The sequence below is a fragment of the Bufo bufo genome, chromosome 1 (assembly GCF_905171765.1).
Source record: "Bufo bufo chromosome 1, aBufBuf1.1, whole genome shotgun sequence".
Taxonomy (NCBI): Eukaryota; Metazoa; Chordata; class Amphibia; order Anura; family Bufonidae; genus Bufo; species Bufo bufo.
The window spans coordinates 604,752,379-604,775,320 of NC_053389.1; the positions used below are offsets into that span (position 1 = coordinate 604,752,379).

General features: G+C 42.3%; 1 pseudogene; it reads right to left on the minus strand.

The window, feature by feature from the left end:
• Window positions 1–1,173: 1,173 nt before the first annotated feature.
• On the minus strand, window positions 1,174–6,912 carry LOC120986131 (annotated as a pseudogene).
• Window positions 6,913–22,942: the final 16,030 nt, after the last annotated feature.

Sequence of the window (22,942 nt, forward strand, 5' to 3'; positions counted from 1 at the left end):
AAGTGTGGACGGATCCGCTCGCCTCCGCACGGCCAGGCGGACACCCGAACGCTGCAAGCAGCGTTCAGCTGTCCGCCTGGCCGTGCGGAGGCGAGCGGAGCGGAGGCTGAACGCCGCCAGACTGATGCAGTCTGAGCGGATCCGCATCCATTCAGACTGCATCAGGGCTGGACGGAAGCGTTCTGCTCCGCTCGTGAGCCCCTTCAAACGGAGCTCACGAGCGGACAGCAGAACGCTAGTGTGAAAGTAGCCTTATACCTCTCCCTATACATCCAAGCATTCTGCTGGCATTTCGTGCTGCTCTATTACATTGTCTTCCCACCTTTAAGTCTTCTGAAATAATTACTCCTAAATCCCTTTCCTCAGATACTGAGGTCAGGACTGTGTCAAATATTCTATATTCTGCCCTTGGGTTTTTACGCCCCAGGTGCATTATCTTGCACTTATCCACATTAAATTTCAGTTGCCAGAGTTCTGACCATTCTTCTAGTTTTCCTAAATCCTTTTCCATTTGGCGTTTCCCTCCAGGAACATCAACCCTGTTACATATCTTTGTGTCATCAGCAAAAAGACAAACCTTACCAGCGAGGCCTTTTGCAATATCACTTATGAAGATATTAAACAAAATCGGTCCCAGTACAGATCCCTGTGGAACCCCACTGGTAACATTACCTTGTTTTGAATGTTCTCCATTGACTACAACCCTCTGTTGTCTGTCACTCAGCCACTGCCTAATCCACTCAACAATATGGGAGTCCATGCTCAATGACTGCAGTTTATTGATAAGTCTTCTATGTGGGACAGATACAGATGTAGTAGCGCTAGTGATTACTGTTTTCGCATAGCGTCACTAACGAACCGCCACTTCTCCTCTTTCACTACAGCAATACAAAACAAGGCCAGTAGATGTCAGTGTTAAGCTGAACTAAGTAATGAATCAGTAGTATCAGTATCTGTAGTAACTGGATGTGAAAGTTCGGAACCTCTCCTGTCCTTGAACATGCCGTTGTTCAAATCTTAAATATTTAACCTGCTATGATATAGACATAGAAAATGCTTGGAATTTTTTTTTAGACTTGCTGCAGATTTCACCAATTGTGCTTGACGCATCTGCATCACCATGAAATAAAACCGTAACTCAACTCAACTATTCCAGAACCTCACATGGTTGGTTTATAATTGCGGCAACTTGTCAACGGGTGAGTTGAACTTGAAGTCTGCAGGGAGCAAGTCTGGAGCCTGTGGGTAGATGAGTCTGTAGGACTGTCGGATGGTGACATCAGCTACACCTGCTATGTTACCGATTTATTTCTGCGTTCTCTTTTCAGCAGATGCTTGTGAATCCATAAATGGCAGCAGCTGCCACGGATATGGGACTTCTTCCAGGAACCAAGTCAAGCTCCACAACTTTGCGTGCAATGTAAATAGCTGCCATCTGCACTTGTTTGGTGAGACCCAAGTTTGAACAGAACCTGGACATAAAGTCTCCCATCGTAATCAAATCCACATTTGTTTCCAGTGCTTTCAAGATCAGCTTAAAACATCTGCCAATTTCTTTCTTGGAGATTCTTGAGACGGTGCAGATTTCTTTAAATGTTCGGGGTACACCTTCTTGTCTACAGGCAATATACAGACATGAAGAAGCTTTGGCGTCCTAACATCTACCCGTCAAGCTTTTCTGTTCATACACTTGTTAAAATTAATTATATGTCCGATCAATAACATTACGGGGGAGGTTTATTCTGTATGCCATAGTCGAAATTTCTTTAAACGCTGTCCGAGCTGTTCATTGTCCTACGGTTCTGTTATTTAGAATTCCCAAACTCATCAAAACTTGCTGAACCTTTTCCCTTTCCAATAATTGTACTCAGGTCAGAAGGTATATAGTGTATAATGGTAGTAACAAAGTGAATAGGCTTTTGAGATTAAGGGTTTAACTACATGGTGATCTTGGTTGAGCGACAACTACTGTATCATGCCAAAGTATCGCAGTGTAGTGGTGCTACATGTAGCAAAGAAATAAAAGGAGTCACAGCCCAACTTGCACGTCTGCTGAGAAAAAAATCTAGCGTGTTGTATTTTTTGTAATTCTGCATTTGCTGCACATATGCGAGTCACATTCTGACCTCATTCATTTCTATTCTAGCAGAGCTACATTGTGATCCTGCTGTGATTATTGCGCACAGCATCACAAGACCAAGATCACTATGTAGCCCTAATATTCATCCACTCGTGGGGAACATAAATCCATGTGGAAATGGACATGTGATGCAAAATTTTACATCCACAGTGCCGGTGATATCAAGCAAATGGCTTTATATAAAAGAAAGGATCAAAGACAAAATTTCAAAGACAGTTGATCCTCGAGATGGACATATATAACACCTCAAAAAGAGTTTGACCGGTTATTTAATTATATTGTGCAATCAGTAAAACAAGATACAAGCATCTATGCAAAAATATAAATGATTTATTATACAATAATTTTAAATACAATCAAAGATTAATCAATGGGAAACTCAATAATCTGCAATGATACACAGTGATATGCCAACACAAATACCAGCGTATACACAGTACCTCTCAGACCGAAGAAAATAATGCAATCCATCTCAACCACAATTTTTTAGATATAAAAACTCAATAACGTTAATAAAAGATACAAACCCTTGCTCTGCACCCAACTATGACAAATCTCGGATAATGGGGTAGCAATATAAATTATCAAGCCTGGTATTGACCATGGAATGAAATTATTCCAATCAGAGAGTTTCCTCTTGAATCAATATTGGATCTTTTATTCAGCAATATCCATCTTTGCTGAATACTAACAATATTGACGTAGCACTTTTAACAACTATACACCCGCCAACAGTGGGGAGTTTGCTAAATATGAGGCTGATTAATTTCTATCAATATTACACAAAACAAAGTTATACATTACCGAGAATACAGATGATGTGCAGGGACTAAGGTACGATCTGGTCATTAGGATCTTTCTCCTGGGTTTTCTTTGTTTCTCTGTGTTTTCTCTTTTTTTCTTGTTGTTGTTGGTTGTGGTGGTCCCTTTCCTTGTGTGTGTGGTTTATGATCACAAACTTATCAGTTAGGCATATCTTCCTAGCTTGGAGTTTTCCAATCAATGTCGGCTAGGCGTGTACATGTGGTAAGGACTGTGATGTCATTGTATTACCCAGAATGCACTTCTGCTACTGTTGTAATGTCACTAGTGATGAGCGGCAGGGATATATTCGAATTTGCTATATTTCACGAATATTTTGTAGAATATTCGTCATATATTCGTGAATTTCGAGAATTCGAGATTATTTTATTGAAGGCAAAAAACCGGCAATGTAAAAATCGCGTAATGCGAATTCGTAACGTGAAATACAGGCTTGGGTCACTTTGGCTACATTTTTCAAGCTGCTAGAAGTTTCATGAGTTTCTTCTGAGACTGGAGAAAATGGTTGGCATGGCAGAACATTACAATAGCTTTATATGCACATAGAGTCAAGTGCTCCAATATATTCACGATTGCGCTAATCGGCAGTGACTCAAAAATTTTTTCGCACTACGTACAACTTCACATTTTAGCAGGTCTGAATACAGATTACTGATTGGTGCACTAAGTATTGTTGTAAACTTGACATTACTTCCTTCTCATTGGCCCACAAGCAAGAAGCAGAGAGGAATGTGTTCAGATGAAAAAAAAAAGCCAAATATTAGATAAAACAAGTATATAGCACTATATTCTAAATATTCGCGAATTCTTGCAGTGGCGATAATTACGAAAAAAATTTGCTATTCGAATATTCGCGCTCAACACTAAATGTCACCTACTCATCCTTAGGTAGCACTGTTGTATAAGCTATTAGCATCATACTATAAAGAGTTAACTACGCAAGTCTGACTTCATCTTGCATTCTATACACATGACCTCTGGAACCTAAATCAAAGCTTCATACTAATTAAGGACAGACTTCTAGGCGCTCCTTGAATGTTTCTTACACTCCTAAATTTATGTTATAGATAATAATATGAATGAGCCTTGTTTTCTCACAGAGATATCTGTGCCTCCTCTGCTACACCAACGGTTAATTGATTGTTAGTAAAAACACCACATCTTTACAGATACTCATTAACAAAGTCCATACCCAAACTGTCTTCATCATATAATTGGAATATATGCGTTCCTAAGAATATATATATATATATATATATATATATATGATATCAGATACATAAATGTCCTTAACCCTTTCACTACCAGCGCTGAACATGTACAGCGCTGGTAGCGCTGTTCAAGCATGACACCCGCTATGAAGAGATTCAGAGCATTAATGCTGCAATTCTTATTTTGCCCACCAGATGGCAGGCCAACATAAGAAATGAGCAAAATGCAAAGAAATTGGCATTTTTTAAATCGCTTATAGGTCAAAATTAAAAATACAAAAACATCCTTTATAAGATCATTTATGAGCCTTAAAATGATGATAATTTTTTTTAAAAAAGTTGAATAAAAAAAATATATAAAAGTTAAAATCACCCCCCCTTTCCGTATAATAATAATAAAAAAACTAAATAACAATAAATATAAACATCCTGGGTATCACTGCGACCTAAAAGGCCCATAATATTAAAATCTAAAGAAAAAATCCAATACGGCGAATGGCGTAACGGAAAAAAGGGTAAAAATAGCCAATTTGCCATTTTTTCATTGCTTCTCTTACCCAAAAAAATTAAAGAAAATGTGATCCAAAAGTCATACACACTCCAAAATGGTATGAATAAAAACTATGAATTGTCCCACAAAAAATAAGTCCCTAAACATACTCAGAGTGAGTATAAAAAAGTTATGGGGTCAGAATATGTTAATATAAAAAAAAAAAATTCTCAAAGTTAAAATTTATTTTTACACTATTTACACATAAAAAACCTAAACATATGGGGTACCGTTGTAATCGTACTGACCCAGAAAATAAAGGGCATGGGTCAGTTTTGCCATAAACAAAACGCAGTGGGAACAAAACCCGTATAACTGTGGTGGGATTGTGTTTTTTTCCAATTCCACCCCATTTGGAATTTGTTTCCCGCTTCCCACTACATTTTATGCCATAATTAATGGTGGCATTAGAAAGTACAACTTGTCCTGCAAAAAATAAGTCCTCATACAGCTATGTGACTGGAAATATAAAAAGTTATGGCTCACGGAAAATAGGGAAGGAAAATGAAAACGCAAAAACTAAAAAAACCTCTGGCATCCTAAGGGTTAATAATACGTAACAATATAAAACGATACATATCTCTTATTGATTTTATTATACAAAACTAAGGTTGATTCTAAGCGTATTTAGATATCACAGATTTTCTCCTCATTATTAAATACCAAAATGTAGAGGTCTCTGCAATCAAATAAAAAATATAATAAATAAAAAGAAAAAAGAAAAGAAAAAAGATAAAAGTTCACCACTGTGTTTTCTTTTTTCTCTTTTGGCGTCGCAGACCACCGTGTGAAGTGGTCTTATTCACATTCAAACCAGTCAATTCAAAGAAGGAGTCGCGCTGCCTCACTTTGGCTATATTTCATGAGTCTTGATCAGGATAGGATACGGCAGCTTTTTGGTGATGCCAAACGACGAGATTCCACAGGAGGATAATCTTTATAAAAAAACAACCCCTCTGTAGATATAAAGGTTAAGGCACATAGTGAAGATCCACCAATCTTCCAGATAATAGTTGATTTTATTATACTTACAAAGGTATAAAATCAGTAGGCATAAAACAAGATATAAAGTGTCCGTAGTTATAACACCGCCCGACCCAGGTTTCGTCACACCAGCTTCATCAGGAGCGGATACTACACCCTCATATGGGCGTTCCTTTTATATGGGTCTTGGGATGACATACATACTCCTCCAATCCCCTTCCACAAAAAAAAACCATTGGTTTGACGAAACCTGGGTCGGGCGGTGTTATAACCACGGACACTTTATATCTTGTTTTATGCCTACTGATTTTATACCTTTGTGAGTATAATAAAATCAACTATTATCTGGAAGATTGGTGGACCTTCACTATGTGCCTTAACCTTTATATCTACAGAAGGGTTGTTTTGTGAGAAAGACTATCCTCCTGTGGAATCTCGTTGTTTGGCATCACCAAAAAGCTGGCGTATCCAATCCTGATCAAGATTCATGAAATATAGCCAAAGTGAGGCAGCGTGACTCCTTCTTTGAACAAACTGTAGAGGTAATTAGCACCAGCTGCATCTAGAGAGCACTCTTATCTCCTGTCATAAATCCATAAGGAGACAAGAAGGCCTCTTTTCAGACTGGTACATCCATGAGAAGAAATCTTATTAATAGTGACCTTTCCATGAACTTCTATTCCACTCTACATGAAGATTCACACAAGATGGTGAATGTAACGGAACGCCTAGCACCCCGACCGGGTACCTCCGTCTATAGATACTCCTAGTGCCATCTGAGGACTCCAAGCACTCCACTTGGGACCGTACGCACTGCAGACCCCACGAACCGCCGCAGCTTGGTTGGGGTCTCACCGTCCTCCACTCACGCTGGACCCAAGACCGGGCTTCAGCTTCCAGTGGGTGAACCTCTCCTACATCCAGAGAGCAGGAACCATGAACAAGCTCTTACAAGAGCTTATACTCAGGGGAGTATTGTGATATAGCAATCCCCAAGAGTGTAGTTATCGCATTCCCCAAACATGAGCCAAAACTTCATGAAGGTATAAAAGCAACCTCTTTATTTTAACACACAAGCATTTTATGCACATCTTCCAACAATGTTACCACCCACAATACAATACACAATACACTCAGACACTCCCACACAAAATCCTCCCCTCTGCCCGCGATAGAATTACCTTACACTGGGTTGATGCAATCATCACAGGCAGGCGAATACACAATATCCTCTGTCCTGGAGACAACCCAGAAGTAATTCAATTATCTCTCAGGACAAAGGACATCGCCAATACACACAGAGAGACCTCCCTACTCAACGTATACAATGTCCCACCCTTTTCAATACACAGACATTTAACATCCCAAAATGGCACGAATTAGACCAGGAGTTCAAGTTAGTCCAAGTCCTTTGTGAACAAATGAGGCCTGGCTGATGAGAGAGCCCATAATCCTGGGGCAAGAGGCTAGTAGCCAGGCCCCTCCAAAACCCAGTGGTGAGGTTGGTTTCGCCACAGTGAATATAATCCAACATGGCTTTTATAGGCCAATAATATCCACTATAACTATAATAATTATATAAATGTTTTATACACTTATGAAAAAGCACAACAAATCCCCCTTTATTACAATATAATCCATTGAAATAAAATTGGATTATATTGGAATGTCGAAAAGGTTTTTCATACGGGTTCCTCAAGAACTGGGGTGTTTGTACTTGGTTTCTAGCCAGCCAGAGCTTTGCTAAAGTCTTTCTGAAAACTTGCATTCAACACATCGCTTGGATGGTTAGGATCAATACGCTCCTTTAGGAATATAAGTTTTCGGTTAAATTGTCCGTCACTCTCACGAAGATGTATTAAGTGAGTCAATAACTTTGAGTGTAAGTTGGTGGTGACGATAGTGTCCTCCACAACGGAATATAAGTTCAATAAAGGTTGCTTTTGATTTTCCATCTCTGCATGAATGTCATCAGGTTCTTTTTAGTGAACCGATCTCAAGTTCCAATGTCTTAACAGAGAAGGAATTAGCAACTGATACATCGGTGGCAACGACAGCGCCTACTACGCCAACGATTATGGCGGCTGCAATCGCAGAAATGAAACGCTTTGGTCGTTGATTAGTGGAAAACTGTTCCCTGGTCAGAGTTCTTCTTTTCTGCTCCAGGATCTGTGTAATCCGTTCTTGGGAATAACTGACATGCATTTGATACCACATCTTTATCTCTGGAAATTGAATCTCAGAAACATTGAACTGTCTTTCAACGGAGATGCGTGGATCCAAACTGACGTAGATCTTCTGGGATAGAATCCTCTTATTTGTCAAGATGAATCCCGTGGTATTCTGCAGCATGATCCCAGATAAAGGGCCTGGTACAGCGATCAGTTCAGCGTGGAACTCCTTCCCCAAGACCAGGATGATGTACATAACAGCAATTATCTTTGATGTCATATTGCACCTATAATATATTGTATGACAAATATAAGCACATATATCTTTCCACTTTTTCTTTTATCAACCCTACGCTGAAAGAAGTCATACTACCATATATCTTCAATTTGGCATCGTTTTCTTTCTTGAACAGAGCAAGTTCTTGGTTCAGAAGTGAGTTAGGGATAATTAGTTACTGAGGAAAAATACATGAGGATAAGTTAGTACACTCGTATGTTTATACTATACCAATCCTGGGTTTCCGCCTTTAGCTGAAACCTTGATATCTCTTTACTCTTTATCATCCGGTAATCCTTCCATTTTGCGACGTTGTGACCTGCAAAGCGTCTCCGCCTACACTTATCAAAGAGCCATCAAACAATTTCAATTTCGGACTCTTTGCTGTCACATCCATAACCTGTTGGAAATAACTATATGACAATATGGTGGCCTTTGATCCCGTGTCAAGTAAACCCCTAATTGGCCCGATAAGTTTATCTTGGAGATAAGCATCAACAAAATAACGGCCTTCAACCTGAAACAAATCACATAAGAAATTAGGATGTTCACTTATCTGACGCTTTTTGAGGATTTGATCCTTTTGCAGAGATACGACTTCTGGAGAAATCCAGACATTCTTACTGCACGTGGCAGCAGCCCCCACTTTTGGGGAAAACTGGATTATATCACAGTTTACAGACGGCAGCTCACAGATTGTCACTGAGATGATGGGATCACTCACTGGAGAAGACACATTAGTGCACGAACCAACATGGTTAGACTGCAAAATAGACAACACGTTAGACACCTCCTCTTTTTAGGGTCAGGAACACTGCAAGGCAATATAGAATTCGAAATCACATTAGATTCTTCTACAACCAGTTCAGTAACCTTGAGTTGGCCTGGGCTCTGACCCCGCCCTGCCTGCTTTATAGGGCTGAGCTGGGCCCTGCAGACGCCCCTAAAAAAGGCTCAGGTTGTTTTTCCATAGACACCTGGGACATCTTATTAACTATTTTAGTTAATTTAGCCACTTGATCTGCCAACTGATACAAACCGATCATTTGATTTGCGCACAGTTTGGTTTTGTGGTGTACCTTAACTAGAAGTGGGAGACCGACTACTAGGTGAAGTAGAGTATGTTGTCTGGGCCTGTTATTCCAGCGCCTGTATCCAGGGGGACCCCTATTGTAATATTGGGGATGGTAGTTAGACCTTTTGTCTCCATTATTATCCCCCTCTAACCCGTTGGGGCTATGAGGCTTTGTTTGCTTGGGTCCTACCTGTTGTCGCTGGGTTTGTTGGGAAGGTCCTGTAGATGGAGGGTACCTGCGTGGCTGCGTTTCAAATCCCAGGTTGTGGTTTATTTTAGCTTCTGCTACGTTTTGTTTTGGGGACCTTTTGTATCTCCTCTCACCAGTAGCATTGCACTCACTGATGTTATACAGGGAAGTTGCAGCCGTTACTAATTTGTCCAAGGGAACTTTAAGATCGAGATCTCTAGCTAGGCTAAGTTTAATTTGCATAGGAATTGCATCATAAAACAGTTAGAATTCCTTAGATTCCTAATTTGGGGACCTAAACGCTAACCCATAGGCATTTTTAAGGATAGAGAGTGTAAAGGGAAATATTAATTATTGCTAATTTGGGTAATCTCAATAATTAATATTCTTAAATAGGCGTGAGTCGTCTAGTGATGACTCCGCCTATTTATACAATAAATATAAAACACTCTCTGTTGCCTCACTCTACACTGAACTAAACTTCGTGCAAATTACTACTGCTACTACGACGGCTACAACTAAAGACTATACACAAATGTACACAGTGTCAGGCAGCTGCTGGCAAGGCCAATAAGATAATGGGTTGCATCAAAAGGGGCATAGATGCCCGTGATGAGAACATATTCCTACTACTTTACAAATCATTAGTCAGACCACACATGAAGTACTGTGTACAGTTCTGGGCTCCAGTGAACAAGGCAGACATAGCAGAGCTGGAGAGGGTCCAGAGGAGGGCAACTAAAGTAATAACTGGAATGGGGCAACTACAGTACCCTGAAAGATTATCAAAATTAGGGTTATTCACGTTAGAAAAAAGACGACTGAGGGGAGATCTAATTACTATGTATAAATATATCAGGGGTCAGTACAGAGATCTATCCCATCATCTATTTATCCCCAGGACTGTGACTGTGACGAGGGGACATCCTCTGCGTCTGGAGGAAAGAAGGTTTGTACACAAACATAGAAAAGGATTCTTTTACGGTAAGAGCAGTGAGACTATGGAACTCTCTGCCTGAGGAGGTGGTGATGGTGAGTACAATAAAGGAATTCAAGAGGGGCCTGGATGTATTTCTGGAGTGTAATAATATTACAGGATATAGCTACTAGAGAGGGGTCGTTGATCCAGGGAGATATTCTGATTGCCTGATTGGAGTCGGGAAAGAATTTTTTATTCCCCTAAAGTGAGGAAAATTGGCTTCTACCTCACAGTTTTTTTTTGCCTTCCTCTGGATCAACTTGCAGGATGACAGGCCGAACTGGATGGAAAAATGTCTTTTTTCAGCCTTATGTACTATGTTACTATGTTACTGTATGTTATGAATAAAGAAATATTTATTACACAATGCAAATACAGTCTATTACGCTATATCTATATACACTGCTCAAAAAAATAAAGGGAAGACTTAAAAAACACAATGTAACTCCAAGTCAGTCACACTTCTGTGAAATCAAACTGTCCACTTAGGAAGCAACATTGAGTGACAATCAATTTCACATGCTGTTGTGCAAATGGTATAGACAACAGGTGGAAATTATAGGCAATTAGCAAGACACCCCCAATAAAGGAGTGGTTCTGCAGGTGGTGACCACAGACCGCCTCTCAGTTCCTATGCTTCCTGGCTGATGTTTTGGTCACTTTTGAATGCTGGCGGTGCTTTCACTCTAGTGGTAGCATGAGACGGAGTCTACAAACCACACAAGTGGCTCAGGTAGTGCAGCTTATCCAGGATGGCACATCAATGCGAGCTGTGGCAAGAAGGTTTGCTGTGTCTGTCAGCGTAGTGTCCAGAGCATGGAGGCGCTACCAGGAGACAGGCCAGTACATCAGGAGACGTGGAGGAGGCCTTTTGGAGGGCAACAACCCAGCAGCAGGACCGCTACCTCCGCCTTTGTGCAAGGAGGAACAGGAGGAGCACTGCCAGAGCCCTGCAAAATGACCTCCAGCAGGCCACAAATGTGCATGTGTCTGCTCAAACCGTCAGAAACAGACTCCATGAGGGTGATATGAGGGCCCGACATCCACAGGTGGGGGTTGAGCTTACAGCCCAACACCGTGCAGGACGTTTGGCATTTGCCAGAGAACACCAAGATTGGCAAATTCGCCACTGGCGCCCTGTGCTCTTCACAGATGAAAGCAGGTTCACACTGAGCACATGTGACAGACGTGACAGAGTCTGGAGACGCCGTGGAGAACGTTCTGCTGCCTGCAACATCCTCCAGCATGACCCGTTTGGCATTGGGTCAGTAATGGTGTGGGGTAGCATTTCTTTGGAGGGCCGCACAGCCCTCCATGTGCTCGCCAGAGGTAGCCTGACTGCCATTAGGTACCGAGATGAGATCCTCAGACCCCTTGTGAGACCATATGCTGGTGCGGTTGGCCCTGGGTTCCTCCTAATGCAAGACAATGCTAGACCTCATGTGGCTGGAGTGTGTCAGCAGTTCCTGCAAGACGAAGGCATTGATGCTATGGACTGGCTCGCCGGTTCCCCAGACCTGAATCCAATTGAGCACATCTGGGACATCATGTCTCGCTCTATCCACCAACGTCACGTTGCACCACAGACTGTCCAGGAGTTGGCAGATGCTTTAGTCCAGGTCTGGGAGGAGATCCCTCAGGAGACCGTCCGCCACCTCATCAGGAGCATGCACAGGCGTTGTAGGGAGGTCATACAGGCACGTGGAGGCCACACACACTACTGAGCCTCATTTTGACTTGTTTTAAGGACATTACATCAAAGTTGGATCAGCCTGTAGTGTGTTTTTCCACTTTAATTTTGAGTGTGACTCCAAATCCAGACCTCCATGGGTTGAAAAATTAGATTTCCATTTTTTTATTTTTGTGTGATTTTGTTATCAGCACCTTCAACTATGTAAAGAACAAAGTATTTCAGAAGAATATTTAATTAACTCAGATCTAGGATGTGTTATTTTTGTGTTCCCTTCATTTTTTTGAGCAGTGTATATTTATATATCAATGGTTATAAATATATATACATATAGACGCACACACCACAGTACAGTAATAGCACTACAATAAACACCTAGCTACACTACACACAGTACAATATAATACACAATTCCACCCCACTCCCTATCTATACATTACACTCACACACATATAAATACCAGCAACCCACCCGACCTATCTACTCACTGTCCCTACGGGGTAGTGATCCTGCAAGGGTTAATGCAGGGTTTGCTGCAGGACAGTGAACAGGATCAGCCCAGCAAAGGAATGCTGATGCTGCACACATTCCAGAGGGGGGCTGGTTGCTCCGTAGCACAGCCTGTGTGCTCTCCTCCTGGGTCTGGTTGCTGCCTGTGCTCTTGTAAGGTTGGGTTCTTCAGAGTGCAGTGCAGCTCATTGCTGTCTGATCCCTTTTCCTTGCTGGAGGTGCCGGGGTTGCTTTCCTGAGCGCAGCACAGCGCTCTGCGTCTTTCGGGAGGCGGGTAGGAGCATTTACTTCTCATTTAGCGCAGCGCATCACTGCCTGCGCTCTCCTTCTTGGAGGGGGTAGGGGTTCTGCTCTGTCGAGCGCAGTGCCGCTGGGGTATTCAAACCCCGCAGCCCTCGTTCCCGTTTCCCGCTCTGCAGGCGCTGGCGCGGTGATATGATGTCACCGCACCAGCCCGCGCTCCCAGGTGGGGGGATCCTTTGATCCTCCCGCCTGTGGAGATATTGCATACCCCCAGCGCTGTAATTACAGCGCCAGAGGTACGCGGCATACAGGGGCACGGAAGCTCTTTGTTCTCCTGCCTGCTGGAGATGTTATCAAAGGGCAGAGGATCTTTATTGATCCTCTGTCCTTTGAAGTGGCCGAAACTAGACATCCTCAGCTGGGGGGAGCACCTGGAACTAGGGGGAATATGCTGGCCGCATTATAAATATATATATCTATATAGATGCTTGGTGCACATCTATATACATATACACTCACCTAAAGAATTATTAGGAACACCATACTAATACGGTGTTGGACCCCCTTTTACCTTCAGAACTGCCTTAATTCTACGTGGCATTGATTCAACAAGGTGCTGATAGCATTCTTTAGAAATGTTGGCCCATATTGATAGGATAGCATCTTGCAGTTGATGGAGATTTGAGGGATGCACATCCAGGGGACGAAGCTCCCGTTCCACCACATCCCAAAGATGCTCTATTGGGTTGAGATCTGGTGACTGTGGGGGCCATTTTAGTACAGTGAACTCATTGTCATGTTCAAGAAACCAATTTGAAATGATTCGAGCTTTGTGACATGGTGCATTATCCTGCTGGAAGTAGCCATCAGAGGATGGATACATGTTCTCATTCTGTTTACGCCAAATTCGGACTCTACCATTTGAATGTCTAAACAGAAATCGAGACTCATCAGACCAGGCAACATTTTTCCAGTCTTCAACAGTCCAATTTTGGTGAGCTCGTGCAAATTGTAGCCTCTTTTTCCTATTTGTAGTGGAGATGAGTGGTACCCGGTGGGGTCTTCTGCTGTTGTAGCCCATCCGCCTGAAGGTTGTGCGTGTTGTGGCTTCACAAATGCTTTGCTGCATACCTCGGTTGTAACGAGTGGTTATTTCAGTCAACGTTGCTCTTCTATCAGCTTGAATCAGTCGGCCCATTCTCCTCTGACCTCTAGCATCCACAAGGCATTTTTGCCCACAGGACTGCCGCATACTGGATGTTTTTCCCTTTTCACACCATTCTTTGTAAACCCTAGAAATGGTTGTGCGTGAAAATCCCAGTAACTTAGCAGATTTTGAAATACTCAGACCGGCCCGTCTAGCACCAACAACCATGCCACGCTCAAAATTGCTTAAATCACCTTTCTTTCCCATTCTGACATTCAGTTTGGAGTTCAGGAGATTGTCTTGACCAGGACCACCCCCCCTAAATGCATTGAAGCAACTGCCATGTGATTGGTTGACTAGATAATTGCATTAATGAGAAATAGAACAGGTGTTCCTAATAATTCTTTAGGTGAGTGTATATACTCAATATAAACCTGGGGCATATTACATAAATATATATACAGAGGTATGCAATAACTGGGGCATACATACATCTATATATATATATATATATATATATATACATATACATATATACCCAGACATACCTGTGGCAATGCATGGCCACAACCTGGGGGAATGCAAATCTATCCCCACATATACTGGCCACACAGGGCCAACACATATATGTATATATTAAAGGACATATATACATATATTTGCATAATACTCCTTCCCTCTACAATCGCCCTGTTGTTGAGAAACTTGAGGGAAGGGTTGGGATATATTTGTTGTTCAATTATTTTTATTACGGAGGTTGTAAATAAAGCAGAATCACATCAGGTTTACAGTATTACTAACACATTGGTAGCAGAATACAGCATATGCAACTGGATATGACATAACAATTGTATAACACGACCTCGCATTGACTACAAATGATGAGGGCATTGAAAGGATAATTATCCCAACAAAAATAAAAAAAGGAAAAGGAAAACAGTAACACAGAAGACGCCAAGACAGGACGACAAGGGAAGGGGGACACAAGAGGAAGGGAAACACCAGGTTAAGATGGGTATCTGGTACAACTACACACTGCTGTTTGCCTGATCAAGCCGACTAAAGAACGCAGGAGTGTCCCTGAACAGAAGCCAGGGAGTCCAAGTTTTAAGATACTTTCTATCGGAACCTTCATCTTCAGCTATTAATTCCTCCATTCTGCGTATACCCTCAAAAGTGTCCAACCACTCCTTTATGTTTGGAGCATCTTGAGACTTCCAATGTCTAGGTACAATTAAACGCGGCCTGCACAAAAAACCTCAAAAGGCCTTTCTTGAGAGTGTGGATGGAACCGGGGAGCATAGAAAGCAGACTCCCCTCCAGGGACCATTTCTCGGAGGTACCCGTGACCTTATTATATAGACCGTTCAGAGCCTCCCAAAACGAGAACACTTTAGGGCAATGCTACCAAATGTGGGACATGGTACCTTTCTCCAAACCACATCTCCAACATAAGTCCGGGCAAGTAGGGTAGAAGGAATGCAAGACGGCTGGCGTCCTGTACCACCTAGATAAGATCTTAAAGTTTTTCTCTTGCAGACTACAACTAACAGCGGACTTATGGGAGAGGGTGAAGGCTTTTATCCACTGTTCCTCAGAGAAATTTTTCCCCGGTTCCTTCTCCCAAGCCTTAACGTAAGGCAGGGAGGATATAGGCCCCCCGCTCTCCTGAAGCAACCCGTAGACCAAGGACACCAAGTGGGTCGGGGGAGTTTTCTGGAGACACAGAGATTCAAAGGCCGTAGGGTCCGTAGATAGATTGGAGATGGGCCCTAGAGAGGATATGAACTCCTTGACGTCCAAATAATGGAACCAGGCCCTCCTATCATTACGCCCAGGGAAAGAATTAAGGGGACGAATTGTTGACTTAAGCACAAAGTCACGTACTCTCACGTTCTCCTCCCTGCTCAATCCCAACAACGACTGATGACCTAGACCCAGCGGAAAGCTTGGATTGTTGAATACGGGAGTCAAGGGACCCGGAAAAGTAGAGCAACCCAGGGACACGGCATGTCCCAGACACGCAGCACCCCATCTGTGAGAAATGGGATGTGTTTAGGCCTATGAGGCTTGGAAATCCACAATAGGTCCTGAACCAGGAAACCCAATTCCTGCCTTTCAAACTGAACCCATCTCTTGGCGGAGATGTTGTGAAACCAGTCCAGTACATAGGAGAGGATCGATGCTCTATGGTACAACTGCATATCTGGGACTCCAATCCCCCCCCTCAATTTGGATCTAGTTAGAAAACGCAACCCCAATCTAGGAGATGAGCCAGCCCAGATGAATTCCAGAAACCGTGATCTAAGGGACCTGAAGAAGGCACATGGCACAGATATGGGGATGCAGCACGTTCATCTTTAAAGTGTGCAGTCTCCCAAACCATGACAGAGGAAGTTTCCTCCAGGATGCCAAATCCTTCTTGATGTCCTCCAGCAGGGGAACAAAATTCTTCTGATGTAGGCAAGCCAAGTTAGACGGGATGGCAGTCCCTAAGTAAGTGATATAGTCCTTTTTCCATTGGAAAGAGAAAGAAGCTCTTAAGGACGAGACTGTAGCAGGCGGTATGTTAACATTCAGAATCTCGGACTTGTGGAGGTTCACTTTGAAATTACTCAGATCCCCAAAGAGTGAGAACTCTTTCATTATGTTGGGGAGACTAACAACCGGGTCGGAGCAATATATTAATAGGTAGTCAGCGTAAATGGCTATTTTTGACTCCAAAGATCCAATGTTAAGGCCCTGAATGGAAGGATTGACCCTTAAGGCCCTGGCCAAGAATTCCATGACCATGATATATAGTAGCGGGGATAGGGGACATCCCTGTCTCGTACTGTTAAGGATTGGAAATGGATCAGAAAGAGCCCCGTTCACTCAAACCTGCGCTCTGGGGTTGTGGTATAAAGCAAGAATCCAGTGCGTCATATTAGGGCCCAGACCGAAAGCCCCTAGCGTCTCCTGTAAGAATACCCAATCCACCCGGTCAAAGGCTTTTTCGGCGTCAACCGAGAGGAGGCATAGGGGGGATCCGGAAGAGGTGGACCTTGTGATATGTGCTAAAGTTCTAATAGTATTGTCTCTTGCTTCCCGCCCAGGAACAAAACCCACCTGATCCGCGTAGATCAAAGACGGCATATGAACTTTTAGCCTTTCGACAAGGATTTTGGCATAAATCTTCACATCGATATTGATCAAAGATATTGGGCAGTAGTTGCTACACACCAACGGATCCTTCCCCTGTTTGGGAATCACACAAATGTGAGCCATAAGGGCCTGGGCAGGGAAGCAAGAGCCGTCCGTTATAGAATTGCACATATCGGTTAGGGGGAGAGAAATAACATCTAGGAAGGTCTTATAAAATCGCGGGGTAAAGCCATCCGGACCCGGGCATTTGCTAACCACTAGTTTTTTAATGACCCCCGGATCTCAACAAGGGAGATTTCTCTCTATAAATCATCCCTCTCCTCTACAGACAGCTTAGGGCCTAGTAAATGCGACATATATTGCTTAATCTTCTGAACTTTCTGCTCTTGAGGTAAGTCAGCATATTTCCCTTTCAAATTGTACAAGCTTTCGTAGTAAGATTGGAACTCTTGCAGTATGTCCCTGGTAGAATGAACCCTACCCCCGCTCCTACAATTAATTGAGGAAATATAAGTGACCGGCTGTCTCGCCCGTAACATTCTAGCTAAGAGTCTCCCACTTTTGTCCCCATGGCCATAAAAGAGCTTTTTAAGCTTATCTCTGACCCCCAAATATTTTTGATCTATAATTTTCCGTAACGCGGACCTAGCACTACTGAGCTCCTGGAACAACACTATTGACTGGTCTTTTTTATGTTTCCGCTCAAGATCAGTTATTTTCCGCAGAAGATCAGAAATCTCAGCAGAAAGCATTTTCTTGAGCCTGGAGGCATGAGAAATTAATCTGCCTCTGATTACGCATTTTAAGGCCTCCCATTTAATGGTAGGACTCGAAGAGTCCGTTTTATGTACCTCCACAAAGTCCGAGATCACAGTCTTGATATCCGCCACACAAACAGGATCCCTCAACAGATTGTCATTCAACTTCCACGTCCCCCTCCCGCGACTAGAGTCCCCTAAGTTCAAGGAGACCCAAATCAGAGAGTGATCAGAAAAAATAATGGGTTTAATGCCTGCCCGCGGTTGGAAATCTAGTAAGCCGTGGGAAATAAAGATATAGTCAAGGCGGTGATATGAGTTATGAGTTAGGGAGAAGAACGTGAAGTCCTTATCGTTAGGGTGAAGAATGCGCCACACGTCTACCAGACGTAGGGAGTGTAAGTGTCTCAAGAGTCCACGAGCTACCCCAGCAGAGACGGAGGACCTACCTGTGGAAGTATCCAGTCTGGCATCTAGAGGGAGGTTAACATCTCCGCCCATAATGATTGGCAAACCCTCCGAAAATTCCTCCAAGGCTGCGAACACCTGCGATGCAAAAGTCAGCTGACCTGTATTTGGGAAGTAGACATTAGCAATCACAAGGGTTCTGGAGTAAATGGACACCTTCAGGAACAAATATCTACCTAAACAGTCAGCCACAGAACCTAGAATGGAGCAGGGTATATTCCTATGTATTGCAATAGACACCCCCCTAGATTTAGAAGCATCGAAAGTGCTATGGGCCCATACCGGGAAATATTTACTTTTAAGCACAGGAACGTGTCCTGACTTAAAATGAGTCTCCTGAAGGAGGGCAATACCCACCTTCTGCTTGTGAAGGCTATACAAGATTTGGTTCCTTTTGGCCGGGACATTTAGGCCGTTCGTGTTATACGAACATGTCTTAATAGCAGTCATGGTACTATAGGCAAGTGAACAAATATGTGGGATGTATACCCAGGAGAAGGGGAGGGAGGGGAACACACAAGAGGAGACTCAACAGACAAGGGGAGACAGGACGAACGGATCAACACGCAGAACATCAAATTATACCTATGAGAATATGGTTTAAGTGTACACATTCTAGCAGCCAACAAAGGAGGAGAACAGCAGAGATCTGCTGGCCATGACGCCCACTGCACGTGTGAGCGGGCGTCATGCTTACACATCGCATCACCACCGTACATGTACACTGCTGGTAGCCTAAGGGTTAAAGAATCCATGGTGGACTGGTACAGTTCTAAGTGATCAGCAATTTCAGGAGAACATTTCTTAGAGAATTTAGGTACAGTGGCATTGAGAAAATTAATGATACTCAAGGAACTCTGATCTCCTTCTGCACACTGAGCTTTTTTCTTTCCAGAGACCACTTCAGCATATGACGGTAACCTGAAACTCTCATCCCCATTTTGGGCAAACTCATGCCTGTGTGGTAAGGAATAAACTACACGCTTTTCCACATCACTGTCATAATCACTCATACTCTGATCACTTCCATTGTACCCACTTGGCACAGGTGACTTAACCCTAACATCCCTGTCTAGGGGAAGGTGTGGTGGGACACCTCTGTGGCCTTTTGCGTCGCTAGCGCATAGTAAGGTGGTTACAGCTTGAAATGCCTGACTTAATTTGGTTAAGGCCTCCTGTGTAATCATGCCACCATACTCAGGTGGCTTAGGGTCTCGGATGGATTCCGCTTTAGGAGCACGTGATGATGACATATCTATATTTTGAGAGCTGGAGGATCCAAAAATCTCTCATTATCACACAGATCACTTTCAACGTTGACTATATTATGGCTTGGTCTGTCTGTTTGTTGCAGTCTGCAAATACGGAGGTTCAGCTCATCTGCCTCCCTTTTTAGTTGATAATAGGCATCATGGCTGAGATCGAGCTCACGTTTTAAGTCCTCAATCGATTATTTTGCAGATTATAACTCTGTTTCTATACAGGGGATATAGGCCTACATATCTGCTATGTGCACATTTCTATTCTTTAAGAGGGTACTGACTTCTAATATTGCACATAGAACTGGTGGCAACATCCTTAAGAGGTGTTGGTCTTTACTGGCAGTACTTTTAAGCATATCAAAATAGGTTAGATGTCTTCTGACTGTACCAAGTGATGACCATACATCCACACATTCTCTCTTGGCTTCTGCCTACAGCTTACTTAGCCATGCAGTTACATCCTGATCCAAACTCAACTGTGAATTTACATATTCAACAATATTGTGGAATAACTGTTCCGGGCTAGATGGACTATCTTCTGTAGCTTCACCAGAACCCGCTTCACTACCAGCTGTGCTCATTTTCTCTACCAATAATCAGTACACAGATATATCAACAGTCTGGACAGCCAAGAAAATGATGTAACGTTTTACTATTTGCACAAATAATTAATAAATTAACACGATCTCGGTGGGACCTACAATCTTTATGTCGTGGATATAAAGCAAATGGCTTTATATAAAAGAAAGGATCAAAGACAAAATTTCAAAGGCAGTTGATCCTCGAGGTGGACATATATAACACCTCAAAAAGAGTTTGATCGGTTATTTAATTATATTGTGCAATCAGTAAAACAAGTTACAAGCATCTATGCAAAAATATAAATGATTGATTATACAATAATTTTAAATACAATCAAAGATTAATCAATGTGAAACTCAATAATCTGTAATGATACAGAGTGATATAAGGTACGATCTGGTCATTAGGATCTTTCTCCTGGGCTTTCTTTGTTTCTCTGTGTTTTTTCTTTTTCTCTTATTGTTGTTGGTGGTGGTGGTCCCTTTCCTCATGTATGTGTGGTTTATGATCACAAACTTATCAGTTAGGCACACCTTACTAGCTTGGAGTTTTCCAATCATTGTCAGCTAGGCGTGTACATGTGATAAGGAATGTGATGTCACTGTATTACCCAGAATGCACTTCTGCTACTGTTGTAATGCCACCTACTCATACCTAGGTGACACTGTTGTATAAGCTATTAGCATCATACTATAAAGAGTTAACTACGCAAGTCTGACTTCATCTTGCATTCTGTACACATGACCTCTAGAACCTAAATCAAAGCTAGAGGGATTGATTCTGACATTTCTTACCAATTAACGACAGACTTCTAGGTGCCCCGAATGTTTCTCATACTCCTAAATTTATGTTATAGATAATAATATAAATGAAAGTATTGCAGGATAAGATGTCGCACTAAGAAACCAAAACTCCAAAATGAGGTGCTCCTATCCTAACGAGAACACTCACTCGATAAATGGAAAAATGTGTATATATATGGATAGGGCACTCTCAGAAATAAAGGACATGCAAAGATACAGGAAATATGTTTATTTATGCTAAATATATGATCGATAATCAATAATAAAATGATAGCAGCATAATAGATGTGTACAAATACACCACTCCTAAAACACCTGCTAGGTTGGCAGTGAATAAATACCAGCAGAATATAAACAGTGAATTCAAGCAGTAAAAATAGCAGCAAAATACGATCAAATGGGTAAGTAGCAGCAATATAATCGAATATGAACAATCCCAATAGCAATGACTCGATGATATAGAAATCGGGTAAGCTGCAAAAATTCGGACTGCAAGTAAATCGACCTGCAAAATAATCGGAAGTCAATAGTGTCCACTACTAATGATCGATGAGAAAACTTCAAAGTTCTTTACTTAATTCCACCAAAACCAATCCGTCCTTAAACATTGATTATAGTTAATACCGTTGTGAAAACTTTCCTGAATAAAGCGGCGTACCGCTGAAACAGGATGGGTAGTGGCGTCCCGTTACTAAACAGCTTGCATGCGACTATTTATTTACCTTTAATCCAGCTTCTATCAAGACAGACTTTACCGAACCTTGGGATATTTTCGCTCCCTGCGTTGTACCGGCGATGTTGTAGCATTCAGGTATCAGGAGTTTCTTCTTAATGGAAACCACGTTGGCGGGCTGTTATTCAACATGTGGGCCAGTGATGTATCGGTCCCTCTATGTGTTAGCCGTCAAATTACGTAGGTAACTTTCGAAGATATTCAATCCCACTTTTTCTAGGTCGGTTGCAGTCGATAGTTGGTAAATGTATCTGGTCACAAATTGCGGGGGATGTGGCACCAGACGCGTTTCGGGGTACTTGCATTCACCCCTTCCTCAGTGATCAAGAAGCAATGAGAAATGTGAGCGGTATAAACCTCTATAACAGATCAAACAAGAACATTTACTCTATACAAGCAATTTACAATATGCCAGCCAAAAAAACCTTACCAACATACTGTAATAAAAACAATCCCCTCATCAGGAAGCTTGCCATAGGAGTACAGCTCTGAGGGCCAAATACATGCAAACTTATATCTACAGTATTGTCAGCAAAAGTGTGAAGGAGGACAAAGAGCTATTCAAGCAAGAAGCAGTCCTGAACCACTAATTCATTATTGATGGGAATATCCTATGCCAGAAATAATACAGTAAAAACATTTACAAAAAATCTGCAGGATGGCCGTTTTTTTTTGTTGTTGAGCAGTTTGATGCCATTTAAAATAATGGTACACTACATAGCTCGTAGATGCAGATCAAACTGAAAGCCGAGCCACTGTATGCTGGGACCACAGCAGATCGTGAGGATCATTTCTAGACCATCAGCAAATTAAGTGGCCTAAACCCTTTGCGGCAAACTTCTATAGTTGACAGGCATTACATAAAAAGTTTGCACCATCATCACCCCTGGCAATGAGCAATGTGTAAATGTGGCACCTCACAGTAGTACTAATTGTCACATTCCCCAAAGTCCAAGCCCCTAGGAAATGAGCACGAATCAAGCGGGGATAAAAAAACAACAACATTTGCTAGCGAAATTGCACAGAAGCCAAGTTATATGCCTGGGCTTTAGGTAACATGCTATTACTTTTGTGCCGCCTTCCACATTGCTTTCTGCCACACTGCTGGTTCCCTTCAGGCCTTTATTACTACAGACACTGCACAATGTCTACAGCTGTTGGGCAAGAATACTGCTAATTCCCTCATCGCATCACTTACTGTAC